We start from the raw sequence: 20,107 nt of genomic DNA, 5'->3' as shown, positions 1-20,107 counted from the left end.
TTTTGCGCAATCTTACAGGTGTACTAAAAATAAGTGATTGCGTTTAATGCTCAATACGCATAACAAAGACTTCATATCGATTCGCTTGACCTAAGAAATATATACATTATTTACGATAATTGAATTGTTGCGACTTCAGAACTTAGAAAAATACCGAAGATGCTAGTAAAATCGTCAATCACTAAACACACAATTTTCATCCCTCGCAGGTCGAAAGAAGCTAAGCGTACATATTGTTTCTTTACACCATGAATGTTCTCGTATGTTTAGAAAATTAATACACGAAGACGCTGTCACAGGTTGATTGGTTTTACCATGTGAAATCCAATCTGTGTTTTTTTCAGTGATATTTGAAGGCGATTTTGTTTTTGCGTATCATCTAAAATTGCCGAAATGTCAAACTGTGTCCGAAGACGTACTTTTCAATTTGTTGATCTCGACAATAAAATCTACTCCAAAAGGCGGCTCGGAAAATAAGATCGGCAAGTACAATTAAATTGGTTCTACAGTGGATGATAAGTTTTGCTGGGACGAAAATGCCGAAGCTATTTGCAGTAAAGGTCAACAACATGTGTTTTTTCTGAGGAATTTGAACCAATTTAACGTAAATAAGTATCTGATGACGTTATTTTATAAATATTTTTGAAAGTATTTGCATATTTTCAATGGTCTGATTACATATTGCAATTAAAATGTTAAGAACAGAAACAGAATTAGTAAAGTCTGCAGCAAAATTTCGGAGAACAAACAATTTGACCCCTTTTAATTGTAAGAGAAACATGTTTTACGTAAAGGAAACTCCATCATACATTCCAAGTTTCAACACCCTCTACAAATCGAGTTCGCCTTGCTTCCATCCATTTGCCGTTTCAGAGTACCGCCCTTTGAAACCGATAGAACTAAAAAATATTATCAACAGAGCTACTGGTAATCTGAATAGATTGAACTAGTTTTTAAATATATTTCCTTTAATTATCTCTCAGTAATTTTTACTTATTTGGTGTGTTGTTTTGTATTTTAACCTTTTTGTGTTTGTATTAGATTGTCATGTTTTATGATGATGTATTGTGTTTGTCACTGCTGCAATGTCAGTTGCCCAGTCATGGATTAATAAAGATTTATTGATTGATTGATTGATTGAAAAAAACACTTAGGAAACCAAGACTACAGTGAGTGAAAAGTGGAAGTCTTATTATTCTAACCAACCCATGTAAACCAAACTACTTTGACTTTATACAGCATGCGCTTTGGCCATTATTCAGCTCAAAGATCTCGTAACAACAAATTAACAATTTATGATAAGCTCTACACGGTGAATTAAATAAAATGTCTGAATCTGCTGGTTAATACTTCTGTTTTTAACTCAAGGGCTTCATAGTAAAGCTCGGCGCATAGATGTTTATAAGAGTATATAGAGTTTTGATTTTCTAAATGCATAATTCGTGAACCCTCTGTCTGTCAGTTTGATTATATAAGCCTTTGGAAATCAGATTAAACTTGCATGGTCATTTGCCTTAATACATACCCAGTCAGAAATCAATTCGCGGAGTATTTGAGTCAATGAATCTATAACAGCCTGACTTAATGCCTTGTAAAAGTGACAATCATTGAATTAAAAATTCAGAACTTACGTAATATTATAGTAATGCCAAGAAAATAAAGCATTAGGTATAGGATAGGAGACTTGAATAAGTTGTATACAAGCGGTATTTTTTTATTACAAACAACTAAGTATATGGTCATCACATACGTTTGAATTTAAATTAAACTTAAATTAAGAATATTTATTTTGATTGTGCCAAATGCTGCTGTTTAGAAACTTTGTCGAGTTCGAATAAAGGGATTCAATCGGTGTTACTTGTTCTGATATGGTATAAAATAAGTAGCAATGCAGAAACTGTGTGCTTTTGGATTTTTGTAACCAAAGCTAATTGGTGATCCATTGTCATACTTGTGTAGCATTGCTACGGAGATGCTCTCCCATTGAAAATATTATCGCCAAGCATCGTGTGATCATTCCATGACAAATCTAGTGTTTTATATATGAAGTTATGAGCGGAAATCATATGACAGATTTGGGTGTAAACTACACATATAAAAAACAAAATAATTTAAATGTAGCATAGAAGAAATATTATTCCCAACACGAATACAAATGAGGGCTGAATAAGTGTAACTTAAGCGATGGACGGTTAACATGATAACAGATTACATATTCCTACGCTTATACGTAGCTCATAAAATGTAGTTACTTGTCACTTACTTTTGCATAGCGGTTGGCTTGTTTAAGTTTGGACAACGTCTTGTTCATCAAACAAGGATTCTGCTTCAGTTTGTTCTGTTTGCGCATGGTCATCACTTACACTGTAAAATATTACAAATGCTGGACTAATTATTACAAATTTACAATAATGTCGAGAAAAAAGTGTGTTTCTCGTGCTCTTGCACGTCAATTCAAACCTGCCGCGTCACAACGTTTTTTTTTTTTTCTGCGCAAGAGTAAATTAAATGAAAAATAACCGCAAAAATACGTGACTATAGTGCATAACACAGTGGTTTATAAAACAGAACTGTAAACAGAATAACTGACACTAACATTACTTTCATGACTGTACACATATGCCACTGTTATAGTATTAGCTGTCAAAACTGATCATTGCCTCACTAAAAGTCACACCACAGAACTGTTACGATTAAAAAAAATAAGTAACACTGCTGTACAGTTAGCGTTGTGTCTATTTCAATTTTCTTGGGTTTTTTTGCGCATTCTCGTTGATTGAAGATTACAAAAATGAGAAAAAACCTTGTCACCGCATCATTTTAGCCTCAGTAGTCTTTTCACTATTGTATGAAGATAAAGTTAAAGGTCTGGTGAAATGCCATGTTGCAAAATCACCGAAATACCGTTGATAGTCTATAGAACAGTTTTGTTTATTTCTTTTGGCGTGCGCAATTATTAAATATTGCAAATGGAAAATGCAATTTGGGCGTGTCCCAAAACACTTTCCAGTCGATTTTTTTTTCCGGTTTTCCGAAGTTTCCCCGACGTCGTATCTCGGAACACTGATAACGGGAAGTATAAGTATTTCAAACCTTCGTAAGCTCCCAACGGGGAGTAAGCTTAACTTCTAGGGTTTAGCATCATAATCTGATTAGTATCATACTCTGTTCATGCTAAACGCTCGCAATACTTTCAAAATGCAATCAATGAATAATTGAATGCGGCGAAAAGTCTATCACAAGTCATCGTTGATGACACAGTCCCTACTTGTTAATGGGTACTTTGATTAAAAGTCCTCAGAGAGGATAGAGTCCTGTTCATTAATTAAGTCTGTGATAAAAAATACTTTGATACAGATGGCACTCAATGGCCAAGAATGAGTTCCATGGTGATGACAACATAAAAAAAAATGTAGGCCACCATCCTAAAGGTCATTAAATGAGTCAACGAGGAATTATTCAACAGGATGTTGCAAAACTTTTTCCATCCTATCATAACATTGATAGATTATCACTGGTACCATATTTTCAAAGTTTGATGCAGTGCTTATGGACATTCACCCTAAAAAAGTTCATCATGCCAATGCAAATAAATAATTAATTTAATTCATTGGATCGTATCACAAAGGAAATTGACGTGCATATCTATGACATTGGTCAATGTCCTTGTACCAACTTTGAATAAAATCGGTTGAAACATGTCTGAGTTATGGCTCTGTACATAAAAAATCGTAATAAAATGACCACCTGGTGGCCATATTGGATCGTATCACAAAACAAATCGGCGTGCATATGTATGACATAGGTCAATGTCCTTGTACCAACTTTGAATAAAATCGGTTGAGATATGCCCGAGTTATGGCTTTGTACATGAAAAAATTGTAACAAAATGGCCGCAGGGCAGCCATATTGGATCGTATCACAAAACAAATTGACGTGCATATCTATGACATTAGTCAATGTCTTTGTACCAATTTTGAATAAAATCGGTTGAGATATGCCTGAGTTATGGCTCTGTTCATGGAAAAATCGTAATAAAATGACCGCCTGGAGGCCATATTGGATTGTATCACAAAACAAATCAACGTGCATATGTATGACATATGAAGTAATCCTTGTACCAAGTTTGAATGAAATTGCTCTAGGCATCTCTGAGATATCTGCGTGAACGGACGGATGGACGGACGAACGCACGCGCGCACGGACATGACAAAACCTATAAGTCCCCCCCCCCCGGACGGTGTCGGCGGGGACTAAAAGATTCCCCACGCTTGCGAATATATATTTCGACGTGAAATACGGTTTCGCCAGCCAAAGCTACAAGTTTTGCAGATTGATAGAAGCGGCTATCCCTCAGGCGGCTGAAATCGCCGCCTAAGAAAACAGGACGATTGCCGGGTGAAATAAGCACAGATCGTTTCTTTAACCCTCTTTCATAGACGATATGGCTATATTTTTTTTCTTAAATTGAAATGAAATCGTATCCAACGCAATGAACAGTGCAACTTGATGACATACTCTTTTCTGTCTAAGTTAATTCCGGGTTTATCGCGTAACTTACGGCTCAATCCAGTTCTCCATCTTGTCCTTCATATTTCCAATCATGGAGTGTACAATCTATGTATTGTATTCTTCGATTTGTTCGTACATCCCCGACATGTATCGGCTGCTATGATTCGCTAAAAGTTTTAACGCAGTAAGTCGCCCTTTCACAAATGCGTCGTTAAGTTCAGACTGTTGTCGATCCGGTTTTTACAAGAGATAATTACCGGCGCTATATGATTTTTGGGGGTTCGAAAAAGCAATCAAAGCACAGAGAAGTACCTCTGGTTGTTTTATCTTGATTCTAGTCGTAAATTTGCGTAACGAGGTCTGTCAAGTCGATACTGATTGCCCATGCTATTCTTATGCATGTGTGCGTCGCACATATTGTCGGTACATCGTCATTACTGATACTATTTATGTGAACTAGCCAAGCCGACCTTCATTGACCGTGGATTTCGTTTACTTGTAACAAAGAAGACACCGCTATTTTTCTATGCATACCACGCGGCGGCCGCTAAGTATCGAACCACACGTACCTGTGCATCAGACGTATGGCCTACAGGAGAGTCTGCTTACGAGAAATGGTCGGTTAGCGTAGGTTGCCCAGTGGAGGTACTACCGCCATGGTTGCACTGATCACACTCAGTTGTGTTAACAGATACGGGGCAGAGATAAGGGTGGCTTGGGGACAGGTATTTCATGTAAATGATCAGCGTTCTGACGTCAGAGTGTACCAACCATGACCAAAGTAAGGGCGTGGCCTAAGTTTAGCGAATTGACCCCGAATTAACCCCGCACATAGAAATATAAAAATAGCACTCCCGCATACTTTTATGTAGAAATTTTGTTGCGAGTGTAACAATATTGTCATCCGGAAACTAATAGCTCAGCAGTACAGGTTGATCTCACAAGACCTTAAAATGGTATTTAATTAGTATCACAAGGTAAACTATATCAACCAGTATATATATTCATATTTGTACTCATTTGCACTTATAATCAGTATCAATTGTGTTATTAATATACCTGTCAAGAAACTTCTGGTTCTAAAAGGTAGGAGTATCGAATAACACTACTGTCATTCTAGATAATCTTCCTTGGTATTAATGGCTCAGTGCCATTTATACTACTTACCCTGTTGGTGTATGTTGACTTTCTTTCCTTCTGTTGAGTGAGACAAATAATAGTGTAAATAGTGGATACTATATGCGTTTTAGTATCACAAGACTGTTTTTTCTGCAGGGAAGCAATGTTTCCCTTATATGTTCGTTAGAGGGTACAAATGTTTTCAAATAACAAAAAATCACAGACTACGCAACTTGGTGTGATGGAGTAATTGAAGAATCTGCTTCGAATAAGAGTCTGAAATTAAAAAAAAGTCGGGGAGTGTGCTTCCTCGGCTAACATATCGGACCCATCGCATTTCAATGTTTCTTATATCGGCTGGTCGATGGCCTAGCTCAACAGTAAATCCACTTTGTTGACAAAATGCCATACACGCAGCCATGTTTCACGAGTAAGACTTCCTGCATGTTATAACACAATAATACGCACGATGAACCATATATTATAAATACATTCTCTTTGTTGCTTTTTTTTCTCAACAGTTTGTTCAAGTTACTCGTCCTTGTAAATTACATAGGAAATAAACACCAAAATGTTTATATGCCTAAAAAGAACAGACCGACCAATGGTATTTAGATAAGTATCTGCAGAAGGCCACTTGACAGAAATGGGAGCAAGGGCGCCTTTGTATGTAAAATAATATAACATGTGGCATGGTACAAACATAAGCTACCCACAAAAATTATTTTGGTATACACAATACATGCCTTAGTTGATGCTGCATATCAAAAATTTATAAGCATTCACACTGGACAAAATGCTGAATATACTGTCGGTATATTTACGTCTATTGATGTATAGGTATATCTATGGAGATCAAGAGTATACCTCCACCAACTCCACTTACAGACAATCAATTTTCAACAAATCTGGAATTTTGGCAAATCATAAGTCATTCATGGGCAATTTTAATATTAAAACAAAGGATGACCATAATAAGTTGCCTAGCTTATACTGGGTACCAAAGCTCCACAAAACACCTTACAAAGCTAGATTTACCGCAGGATCTTCAAAATGTTCAACAACTGAGTTATCGAAGATACTGACTTCTGTTCTTTGTACTATTAAACGTGGACTTCAGGCATACTGTGATATTGTCTTTTCTCGGAGTGGTATAAATCAAATGTGGATATTACAAAATTCGAAGGAACTCTTGGAAAATTTGAAATCAAGATCTGTTTCAAAAATAACATATATTAAAACTTTGATTTTTCCACAAGATATACCACAATACCACATGATAAATTGAAGAGAACGCTTGAAAAACATCATCAACCAAGCATTTTTACACAAACGGTTCACGCCGTTACAAATATGTGGTTTTGGGGTATAATTCTACATATTTTGTTAAAAATATTACTAACGCTAATTGTTTTACACCGAGAAAGACATTAACAGTATGCTTGATTTCATCATTGACAACATATTGTTGAATTTGGAGGACACATTTTCCAACAGTCTATAGGAATACCTATGGCACTAACTGTGCTCCCTTACTTGCCGACTTATTTCTGTTCTCATACGAGGCAGAATTTATTTAGAACCTTATCAAGCAGAAAAAAGGTCTATGTAGCTCGATCTTTCAACCTTACATTTAGATACATAGACGATGTTATTTCCTTGAACTCTGAATTCAGTAAATATCTCGCTATGATCTATCCTCCGGAATTTGAGATTAAAGAAACCACTGAAACGGCCTCTTCTGCTTCATATCTTGACATTTTACTTGAATTTGACTCTAAGGGTCACCTTTCTACTAGGCTATATGACAAGAGAGATGATTTAACTTTAGTATAATCAATTTTCCACACCTCATCAGTAATATTCCATTCTCACCTGCTTATGGGGTATACATTTCCCAGCTTATTCGATATGCAAGAGCATGCAGTTCATATGGTGATTTTGTAGAAAGACATGGCCATCTCTCTTACAAACTATGAAATCAAGGTTACACCAGAGCAAGACTTGTCTCTACGTTCAAACGCTGTTTTGCAGGTATCGCAAGCTGGTAGATAAATACAATATCTCTCTTCGACAAATGATCACTGATGGCATCGGTGACATGGGGCCTTAGTCAGTGACCACTACCTATCTTACTTACAGATTGATATATGGCGGGGGCCACATGTGGGGGAGGATGCGCTTACTATTTTTGAAACACCTGACATCACTTCTTGGTCTTTTGGCCAGAGGCCAATATATTTTTCTTTCATGAATTTGACTTTGTTTGTGTACCGTCTATTTAATGTCTGTTCTGTGCTGTTTTGTGTCTATGTTTACAACTTATGTCTTACAAATTTTGACCTAGTGTTATTGGATTATGAATTGGTGTAATTGCAATTATTAACCTAACGCAATTGTTTGAACACCAAGTGTACACTTCACTTATGCATTTCATTAGTATTGTACACTTATGTGCAGAATAAGTATCACTGGACAAAATACTTGATATGCGCTTTGCATATTTACGTATATTTACGTATATGGAAAACAATATCAATTGCATATATAAAGTATGTCTCTGAATATGGAACATTCCCATACGCTGATATGCGTAGAGTATTTCTATGCAGATCATGAGAATACGTAATGCAGATCTTCGTACACAAAGTGTATACTGTAGTTTTGCATTTTATTTGTATACGTACGTGTATACTGAACGTATTTGAAACATATACAGAATCAGTATATGTGTATATATATTGTTGTATATCAAGCACTTTGTCCAGTGTATATGTGTATATATTGTTGCACATCTAGCATTTATCCAGTGTCAGATTTGGAGGATGTAATATCATTTTTTTAAATTGTGACGCAACATGTAATGTCATTACTTTATGAACACTTAATGTCATTACTTTATGTTAATGTGGTTAATATATTATAACATTCAGTATGTCTTACACGGGACATGGCTGACGTTAATTTACAGTACATAGAAATGCACTGAAGTCGTATAATCTTAGCCGATATCATCCGGAAGTTTAAACTGGTCTATTGGTAAGTTACGGCATTTTTGGTAACAGAGATTCTGAACTTATAGTGTCTGCTATACAATATAGATATGTTACAGCTCACTGGGCCGTGTTATGTAACTTTGCATAGAGTATTTCTTATCAAAAAGCTGTCAGCTTTACTCCATTTGGATCAGGGGTTGACGTATAAGTCAATGCCCGAATGCATATTTTCACGCGGCTTTAATAAGAAAATAGACTGTTATTCTACCATCTGGTATTTTGTCTTCCTGATTTCGGATCGATCCTCTTGTCTTTGGGTATATGCTTTGTAATATATGGCAACTTTTCTTAAGGCTCTTGGCGGTAAATCCTCAAACTATTTTGTTTCTTGTAGATGTCTTCTTCCAAGCATAGCATTCAGGCATCCCCTTCTACTCCACACTTTTAGCGGTGATAGATTTCAGCTGTATTAAAAACTTCCGTATGAAGCACTTCATGATTTCTAGTTTCTGGGTTAATTACCAACTACCTTTAGATAAGTTTACATTATATTACATTACATTGTATTACATTTTTACTACTCTTTGCTTCTCTGATTGACAATGGTAAAATGTTTGACAGGACTTACAAAATGGTAAGTGTGCCACATTTCTTATTTAGAAAGGTTGCTAAAAACACATAGACCAGGAGTGTATTAAAAGTTGCTTGGCGACTCAGGTCATTCACAATAATGTATTATATTACTGATAGATGACAGATGCATTTAACTGAAAATCCCATGTTTCCTTCAACGACTCTGCTTGGTATTTATATGAATGATTGAATACCTGATGTCGTATCGTTGAAGTATACCGTGACAGTATCAGATAGACCCAATCTTGAGTAGTGGCTGAACAGATTGGCAGGTCAAGTTACTTCCATTTTTTGCAGCAGTATTGTTAACGTTGTATCTACTTATGCTATCAGCAACACCATTTTGATATTTATTTGTAACACTGCCTTCGTCTTTGTGGACTGAATCACCTATCTTCCATAGAAAAGAAGCCGGTGGTTTCCCTTTCTTCGCCTCACAAGTGTAGTTACAATCAGCATTCTTGGTTATTTTGACAGAGCTTACTGGAACTGTAAACCAAGGTGTGAATTGTTAGTTATAGGATTTAAATGCTACTGTAACGTTCTTATTTGAAAAAAAACCTAGTGTTTGAAGGAATTGTAGTTTCACTAACACTGAATGCAGTATTTTTGTCTTGAGGGTGAAAGAATTCGCTCTGCTATTGAAATGTATTTGAAAAGGTATATCATTCCAAAATGAAAATTGCAATCCTTTCTTATGTATGTGATACTACATAAAATTGACATTGGTGCACGAATTTCAACATCCAGCCGACTAGGTGATTGTTGTGCTGTAAACGCCTCAAGTATCATTATATCCACATGTTCTAACTATAATGTGAAAATACTCACCTATAACAGTGAGTTGTGTTGCCTGTTTTGTGGATTTGCCTCGATGTGAGAGCATTGCCATATGCCCTCTTCGCTTACATTCAAGTCTTGATCAACAAATTGTTTCTCCTTGGCTATGGTTTCCAGTTATTCACAACAATCATTGTACACCTCTTTGCCTAGGGCAATTTGATGCAAGGTGCCATTACAACAACTGCGGATCCACATTGGAGGAACAGTTCCCATGTTTTTTAGTTTACATTTTAGCTGAACGTCTTTACCCCTGTATCTGCATATATTCATCGGTGGTGATTCTTGCCACTCAGGTTGTCCTAAGATTAAATAAGAAATGGCTTCTGTAAGTAAGTTTGCGTCGTGACGACAACATAATACTATAGTAAAACGAGGTTATGTATTTAAAGGGAAAATGTGTTATTCATATGAATACATAGTTTAAACTCCATTTGATAGAGATATCTACAAATGATATGCCCGATATTTTGCTGACTAATTAAATTTCAACGATTTCAAGTTGTTACATGATTCCTTATAAAGTTAGTTACTTTAACAGGAGAGGTTAGATGAAAAACAAATATAAGTTCGATTAGTATTTCAACCACGGGTGGTGTGTTAGTTTAATCGATAGTCCATCCAATGGACAAGATTATACATAACTGCACAAGCTTTTCTTGTGACATGCGGCTGCATAGAGCTCCAGTTCAACAAGGAGACGGTAGCGTAAGACAACGGAAAAGAGAGGCCGATCAATGCGGACGCAGATTTGAATTTAAATCTGTCGTTTTGAAGCATTCTTATACCAAATTCCATCGTAGCTAGGAGGTCATGGCGTGCGGTTTAGAGTAGCACAAGGCAGACTGGTCAACGGTTCAGTTAATTGTTTCGTTTATTTTTGAGTTAATCATTAGAGGAAATGCCAAGAGGATTTGACCGGTTAAGAAGGGCTTGACAACGCGATTTCTGCGTAGTGAAGATTCATTGCGTATTATGGTAACCCTTGCAAGCTGTCAATATCTTTGGGGGCTTTTGTCTTTTTGCCTGCTTTGCAAATGGCGTCGTTGGACACGACTGCCAATCACCCAGGTAATCAATTAAACTATTAATTGACTGTTTACCGACCCAATTAACACTATCCAGCAGTATCAGTCATATTTTAATTGCGTGGCCTGGTGGGCACAATGTAGGAACGCGTGTATTTCTATGAGTACGTTTCACTTATGATGGTGTTCGTACCATCGTGTGTTTGAAGCCCTCGTTACCTACAGTATTAACTTCAAGGTGACATGCTAACTATTAATGTTCAGTATCATGGCACTGAGTTCTGCCCACGTAGTCCAGTCATTTTAGGCCGAAAAAGGGGGTAACCCACCACAAATTGCAACAGAATTTATTTTTTCACCATTCATCTCAGAAAAACCCAGAGAAAAACATATCAAAAGTCTTCCAAAATCCGAGGAGTGGAAAATCGCCTAATTTGCATAAATCCAAAATGGCCGCCCCGGTATTATAGTTTTAACGGTTTTGGCCACTTACTGCCAAATATTGGTCCGATTTTAATAATTTTTTTTATTTCCATATACCTTGTACATTCTCTTCATATTTAGACATTTTTACAATAATTCCATCGTTATTATTTACAAAACAGGAACATGAGTCCGAATTTTACTGTAAAACAATAGTATTCTCACACACTATGTCTTGTAATCAATACTTGTTTTATTTTATATGATACAAATGTCTGTAATGTGAAATAAATAAATAAATAGATAAATAGATACATAAATAAATAAATAAATAAAATAAATAAATAAATAAATAAATAAATAAATAAATAAGAAAGAAAGAAAGAAAGAAAGACAAGGAAGACAAAATTATTCATCAGTTGTTCGTCTTTGCTAGTAAAGGAAAAGCAACTCCACTTCATATTTGGGTTGTTTGCGTTTTGTGTGTGATATTGTGTATAATATAAGTGTATATCATGTTTGGCTGTTTTGTGTAACTTCAAAATGTTGCTCAGCCATGGCGAGACGTACCCGTAATCTACGTGTCTTGTGTTTATCCGCACTGGAGCGGAGAGATTGCTGTGACACTACGATACTTTGGCGCTACGTTTCGAAAACAGAGTTTTCTGGGGTACACACTTGGAGATAGGTTCGGATTAGAGAGAGACAGAATGGCCGGAGACAGCTTTGTATTGAGTCTTAGTATGACCAAGTTCAAAGATAAAAAAGGAAACACATAAACAAGAATCATAGAATGACAAAAATAACGAAAAGTCACAATAGAACAAAATTGAGCACTGCATCAAACAACTCAGATTCATTAAGAACCTATCGACACACAAATCACCAACATTGAAATCAACGTACTTAGCAAAGGCTTAAAATTCATTCCCACAATAAATCGTCCTAACAGAATCCACCTGTTATAGGGGAAATAAAATATACATTCCGAAAATGAGACTCTGATATATCATGAGACACAGAAGACCATACAACACCCAGTCAAAATGAACTCGAAATGGATCCCACATATAACCGAGAACACAAAACTAGAAAATTATTTGGAAGCAACAAAATTGGCTATTGTTAACACACCTATTCGAAACACACAAAAAAACCAACATGACACGTGCAGAACAAATAGTGTCCAAAACGCTATCAAAAAACAAGAAGATAACCATCAAACCGTTTGATAAAGGACGGGGGACAGCAATTTTAAACACTGATGATTACATAAGATAATGTCAACTAAACGATCAACAATACTACACAAAATTGGCAACAGATGACACAAAAAATACAATAGAAGACATACCGGTACACAATCTCATAACAGAAATGTACAATGAAAAACACATTGACCATCACACATATGAATATTTGAATCCAGTCGATAGAAAAATAAGAACGCCACTTTGGTACCTTCTACCGAAAATACACAAAGTGCCGCCACCAGGAGCTATGTTCGTAGTACGGCCAATCATAAGTGGATGCTCCAGTCCAACATTTCACATATCAGAATTCATTGACCATTTTCTCAAACAAATCGTCAAGAAAGAACCAACATACATCAAAGACAACAGACTTTATACGGAAAATTGAGACAATCAAAGTTCCGGCCAAAGCGACACTAGTAACACTGGATGTAATTTCCATGTACACGAATACACCACATGATGAGGTAATTGAATCAGTAGGCAGAGCATTAAATCAGGAAAGATCATCAAACAATTACATAATCAAGCAACCACCAACGAAACACATGATAGCTCTGCTAGAAATAATCTTAAAAAAACAACACATTTGAATTCAACGATGAATTCTACTGGTAAATATGGGGATGCTCGATGGGGTCCCCGTCTTCTCCAGAAATAGCAGATATTACATTTCATGAGACAGAAACGAGAATAATACAGAAACACAAACAACAAATATCGACCTAGCTGAGGTTCAGGGACGATGTTTTTCTGATTTTCATCGGAACACAACACGAACTCAATGAATTCATATCAAACATCAACAAAATGCATCCTACTTTCAATTTTTCGTTTGAAAGCTCCTCTCAAGAAATCACATATTTAGACCTATCTACAAAGGTCGTCGATACAACAAAGAGAATATTCTCGACATCAACACACACACAAAGCCAACAGATACATTTCAATTCTTACAAAGAAACTTATGCCATCCGGCAGCAACATTCAAAGGTCTGATCAAAGGTGAATCATTACGATACATCAGAACATGTAACAACGAAATCGATTTTACACAAAAAGTCACACAATTTAGTGAAAATTACAAGACCGACAATACAAAAAAATGAAATAGAAAGCATTATCAGAGAGACAGATCATAAAAGCAGAAAGAGACTGCTTGAACAACAAAAAGAAAGAAATAACACAACCAACAATACCAACATATAGCCCGTACATAGAAACGACAAAAATCAAACAAGCCCTGACAGAAAACTGGAGTGAACTTGAAAAAGACAAAACACTAAAAAAACTGTTCCAAAACCAACCTATAATCGCATATATTTATTAGAAGGAACAGAAATATAGGTGACACATTTATAAGCACCAGACTTCACAAAACTACAATAGCTCAAACTCAGGGTCACACAAACCTACACAAACAAAACGAGATCAAACTGTAGACATTCTAGCTTCCCTACTTGAACAACAAACATAAGTGGAACAACGTATGACCAAATTAAAAATCTAACAATCAATCAATTGGTCTCACCAATCAAAATGAATTTTAAGTGGCTGATGAAGAAAAAGTCTGTTTTCGAAACGTAGCGCCAAAGGATCATAGTGTCACAGCAATCTCTCCGCGCCAGTGCGGATTAACACAAGACACGTAGATTACGGGTACGTCTCGCCATGGCTAAGCAACATTTTACATAAAACAGCCAAACATGATATACACTTATATTATACACAATATCATTCACAAAACGCAAACAACCCAAATATGAACGATTTGTGGAGTTGCTTTCCCTTTACTACCAATACTATTTAATTCCCATGTGATCTGTACACCTTCCAGGAGACTTTAAACCCCCTCTTCCTTTGCTCGGCTCTCCCGCGCTGGCACACTTTGTCAATTCAGGCGCGGCTGTTTATCTACAATTTGGGTAAAATAAACAGCATTTGGGAAACTGGTAATTTTACAATTACCAGCTAGTATTGAACCTCATGTTGAGTTTCACAACTATGGTGACAACCAGTGTACCCTGGTAACACAATATCAACACACTAGATATAACTAGACTTCAAACCAGGTTGACTGTGTTTGATATGAATAAACCGCCCACTTTTTATAGGACGAATGTTCTAAAAAATGCGTAAGTTCAGCCGGTGGCTTTTAATGTGAAATAGGGAATAGGTTATTGGCAAATTAACAACCAAAAACAAAATGGATACATATTCTGTATTAGTTATACTGAGATTGCTTCAATTTTATTTATATATTTCACACCATATACGTTAGCATCTTGCAAAATTAGACAAGTATTGATTGGAAGGTGAAGTGTGTTTGTGTACCATTGTTTTACCCTGAAATTCAGACTTGTGTGCCTGTTTTATTAATAACTACAATTGGAAATGCCCTAAAAATGTTTGAAATTAGAAGAGAATGTACAATTTATAAGAAAATTAAAAATATTGTCCAAATCGGACTGATATCGCGCAATATGTGGTCATAAGTGTTGATTCCATAATACCGGGGGCGGCCATTTTGGATTTATGCAAATTAGGCATTGTTCCACTCCTTGTGTATTTATTTATTTACTTATTTACTTATTTATTTATTTATTTATTTATTTATTTAACATTACAGACATTTGCACCTTATAAAATCATGAAACAAGTATTGATTAGAAGACATAGTGTGTAAGAATACCATTGTTTTACAATTATGTTCCTGTTTTGTAAATAAAAACAATGGAATTTTTGTAAACATGTCTAAAATATGATGAAAATGTACAAGGTACATGGAAATAAAAAAAAATTACCAAAAAATGACCAATATGGGCAGTAAGTGGCCAAAAGCATTTAACCTATAATACCGGGGCGGCCATTTTGGATTTATGCAAATTAGGCACTTTTCCACTCCTTGGATTTTGGAAGACTTTTGATATGTTTTTCTATGGGTTTTTCTGAGGTGAGTAGTGAAAAAATAAATTCTGTTGCAATTTGTGGTGGGTCATTTCATATTTTGACTGGACTAACGGTGAAAACCACCTGTTTTGCCTACTAATTACTGCCCGTCGCTGCCCGTCCTGAATGTAGCCTATCTATAGCTACAGTAATCAGTCAATATATAATACCCCGCGCCTTATACTTTTTATATAAACTTATAAAATCATAGTCCGAGCCGCAAAATTGTTGACTTTCGATCCGATATACAGGCTGATCGTTGAATCGCACCGGCGCATCCATGTTTACTTGCCCCATAAGCTTACTACTCTGCAAAGGGTGGGTAGATGGAATTCCTGGGCCAAAAATGAACACCGGGGCGAAACTTTTTGTGAATCCATGTGAAAACATAAATCATTTATCAGTTTTGATATATACTCCTATCGAGACCACATTCGAGGGCTATGCAGACTGTTCACGTACGCACACACAGGCAACCACCGGTGAATATCAGCATCAGCGGCATAACTGTCGGGTCGTAAATCGGCGGTTTGGGGGACTGGACTATGATTTTATAAGTTTATATCACAAGTAAATATTGTGGAATGTTAAGATATCGACCTATTACTGTATTGAATAGGCCATGTCGTGACGGGCAGTGTTAGAAGAATGACGGCCATGGACGGGCAGTAATTAGTAGGACCGTTTCTTTGAATACTGTTCGTTATTAAGTGACGGTCAAACTTTTTGGGTGTGCGCGTGACCGGCGGCACTGACACAAAATGGGTTGACAAGCAGATAATTTAGGTTTTCGTTCAGTATTGTTACCATTTGTCGATTGTGGAAAACATTGACGATGAACCAGAGAAAACGGCCCCGCTCCGAGAACAGCCCCGAGACGGGGACGGCCACACCTGTGATCTTGTTTGTACCATCGTGCGTTTCAAGTCCTCGTGTCACCTAAAGTATTACCTTCGAGGTGACAGGCTAATTATTAAAGTTCAGTATCATGGCACTGAGTGTGTTACATTTCATGATGTAAACGACGCAATGTTTTTTTTTTTTGTATCGCAAGGATTAATTTTCGCTTTTGTGGCCCTCGCGAAGTTTTTCGAAAATTATTTCTCGTTCTGGAAAACTTTCGGGCCACAGTAGAACCCACTCATTTTTTTCTAGGTGACCTGTGATCAAATGTACGTAATAGTTAAGTCGATCATATGAGGAAATAAAGGGGAGCCATTGAACTCTTCTCTTGTCTTCTACCATGGTCAATTCTCCATCTACTGTCTATGTTTTTAAAAATAAAGTCATCTGCCACTTTGAAATTTCTGTAGGCTCATCTCTTCAATCGAAAGTCGGGCGATTCCATGGTTCTTTGGGGCAATTAAGTGTACGTTGAGGAATGTGGTTACATTCGCGATGTTTTATTCGAAATTATTTCTTCTACGGCAAATGCACATAATTTATGCTGTTGGAAATACTGGCCGCTCATAAACAAGACAATAAACTCAATATGTGTGCATCTTTATTTTTATTGTCAAATACCAACGACATCCACAAAATACAACATGGTTCAGTCCAGGTATTTGCAACTCCGCCATCCGACTGGTCAACAGGAAATCAACCATAGGTGTCTTTTGCACGCGTATACGCCAGTCACCTAGGCGACGGTAATCTGCACCACTTATCACCATCGGGAAGGTACTCCTCCCCCTATACCACTGGCGATCACGCCCTCAAAACACCGCGTCATTCGACCAAGTATTGTTATTGAAATTTCCTGCATAAAATTAACAGCGAAGTAAACACGTCAAATCCTCTTGGCATTTCCAGGCATGAATAAATTGAAATTGTTGTTTTTTTGTTTTTTGTTTTTAAACATAGTGATCAATAATCAAAAGTGACCATCATGGACTATTTTTCCCTTAATAGTGCAAATTTGGGGAAAAATAATAAAAGTGGCTAACGACAGACTTTTACGGTTTTTTTAGGTTTATTTATTGCATTTCAAGGCCACCGGCCCATCTGCAGAAGAGTTACACGTCAAAAAATGCAAATGAATTGAAACTTTCAAATTTACAATCAAAAATAAACTAATCCGTAACTAACAATTTCTATATCAAGGATAAAAAGTAATTCTTTTCGCAACTGACAAGCTTTAAACAGAAAAATATCAAGCTTACGCAATACACGTTCATCGGTACAACGTAATAAACGCTGAAACTTACATATATTTGGATGAATACAGATATCTTCAGGTAAGTACAATGATCTGATATTATGATAAGTAGAACATTCCAACAAAAAATGAAACTCATCTTCGACTTTGTTAGAATGACACATTTCACAAAATCTTTCAGTTGAAACTAAACCCACATGTCTACCTTTTTCTATATTTAAAGGAAGGCATGAACAACGGAAGCATGCTATTGTTTGGCGGATTTTAAAATTAATATTTAAAGAAATGTATTTTCTGGTTCGAGGCCGCTCTTAAATTCAATATATGTACGCATTTTATTTATTTTCATAATGTTTCCCCGCCATTGTTGCTTGCAAATATCTTTTACCCTTTTCTCAAAAGCACTTAAAAACATGTCTTTGTTACCAACCTCCTGTGCCAGCCATACAAAGCCAAAACCATAAGAATATAAAATATTCTTGATTGATGTAACCCAGTTATGCCTCCCTAATTCATCAAGTTGGAAAAGCATGACATATGCTTGGTGTGGCAATCTTGAGGAGGGTAGTTCTAACAACCTTAACCAAAACTTAATACAGCGTTTCAGAGAGTACACACAAATCAAAAATCTGCCACATCCTCCAACAACAGCTTCATTTGTTGCACTTGGTGGCAAACCTAAAAAGGCCCTACACCACTTTCTTTGTAATTGTTCAAGTTTTTCATAACGTTAGAAGCCCCATATTTCAGAAGCGTAAATCATAATTGGTAAGATAGTTGTGTCAAAAAGCATAAAATGTGTGTTACATGGCAATCCTCCATTTTTTTTGTCGCAACAGATAGCATGGCTAGTGTTTTATTAGCTTGCTCCGCTAATGTAGAAACCGCTTTGCCCCATCTGTTTCTAGAAGATAAAACAATACTTTGGTATTTATAATAGGAAACAACTTCAATATTTGACCATTAAAAACCCACTTTCTGTGCGAGCTGTATGACCTCCATTACAAAAGACAATTATTTTGTCTTATTAATATTTACAGCCATTGACCATTTACTGCAAAATTCACCCCAAATATTAATCAACTTTTGAAAGTTTACAACGTAGTCAAAGCATATTACAACATCATCAGCGTACAGCAGTGAAAATAAGTTGTACATATCTTGTGTTAATTGAATTCCAATGCTACCATAGTTTTTTAACATGTCGTTCAATTCTTCAATAAAGAAAGTAAATAGTACAGGGCTAAGCATACATCCCTACCTAACACCAGATGGACAATCAGAATAATTTGAAAGCTTAGACCCAGACTTTACACAAGATTTTACATTAGAGTACATGGAGCGAAGAATGGAAAACATTTTACCCGAGACACCGAGAAGAGAAGCTTATAAAGAAGTAAAGAATGATTCACACCGTCAAATGCCTTTGCAAAATCAACGAAAAGGCAATAAAATTACCCATCCCTTACACTCTAATATTTTGTATCATTGCGTGCAAAACAAAGATATTATCAACTGTGCTGTGATCTCGTCGAAAGCCCGCTTGACAAACATATCTTAATTCATTGAGTTCCGCCCATGATGTCAAACGCTCATTTAGAATTGAGGTAAACACTTTACCAAAAACTTTAAAAGAGAAATACCCCGATAATTACCTGTATCATCTCTATTTCCCTTTTTAAACAGAGGAATAACAACACATCTAGCCCATTCTTCGGGAAAATAACCAGATTCAAAATTCTATTGAACAAAACGTGTATAAAGGGAATGGTAACATCTGCTGAAAATTTCAAAAATTCTCCAGGAATGCCATCAACTCCGGGTGATTTACAAGATTTTAATCTTTTCAGACTCGATGCGATTTCCTCAATAGAAATACTGTTGTTGAAAATATCGTCATCTTGAATACTGGTCGATGACGTGTCCATGCCATGTAAGAAATCATTTACAGTGTGTTTAAGATTTTCATCTCCTGAAACTGTGTCACCACATTGCTCATATAAATTTTTAAATAATCATACCATTCCTTTAAGCTTATACTATTTGCATTGCACTGCCTACGATTCATGCACGATTTTAGAATTGACCAAACATCTGACGACCCAGTCTTAAAAGCCTTGTCAAGTTTCTCTTTAACTAAATTTTGGTACATCCGTTCTTGTTGCGACATGTTTCCTTAAAGTCTTTCTTTGCTGT

General features: G+C 36.2%; 1 long non-coding RNA gene across 1 annotated transcript in view; it reads right to left on the bottom strand.

The window, feature by feature from the left end:
- Window positions 1-10,119: 10,119 nt before the first annotated feature.
- Window positions 10,120-20,107, bottom strand: part of LOC139127507 (uncharacterized) — a 96,950-nt gene continuing 86,962 nt past the window's right edge. The window contains exon 3 of the long non-coding RNA XR_011551033.1: window positions 10,120-10,402. This is a non-coding gene — a long non-coding RNA (uncharacterized lncRNA). The remainder of the gene's footprint in view (window positions 10,403-20,107) is intronic.

This window comes from Ptychodera flava, unplaced genomic scaffold (genome assembly GCF_041260155.1).
Source record: "Ptychodera flava strain L36383 unplaced genomic scaffold, AS_Pfla_20210202 Scaffold_32__1_contigs__length_2955704_pilon, whole genome shotgun sequence".
Classification (NCBI taxonomy): domain Eukaryota; kingdom Metazoa; phylum Hemichordata; class Enteropneusta; family Ptychoderidae; genus Ptychodera; species Ptychodera flava.
This window is presented reverse-complemented; position numbering and strand designations above follow the sequence as displayed.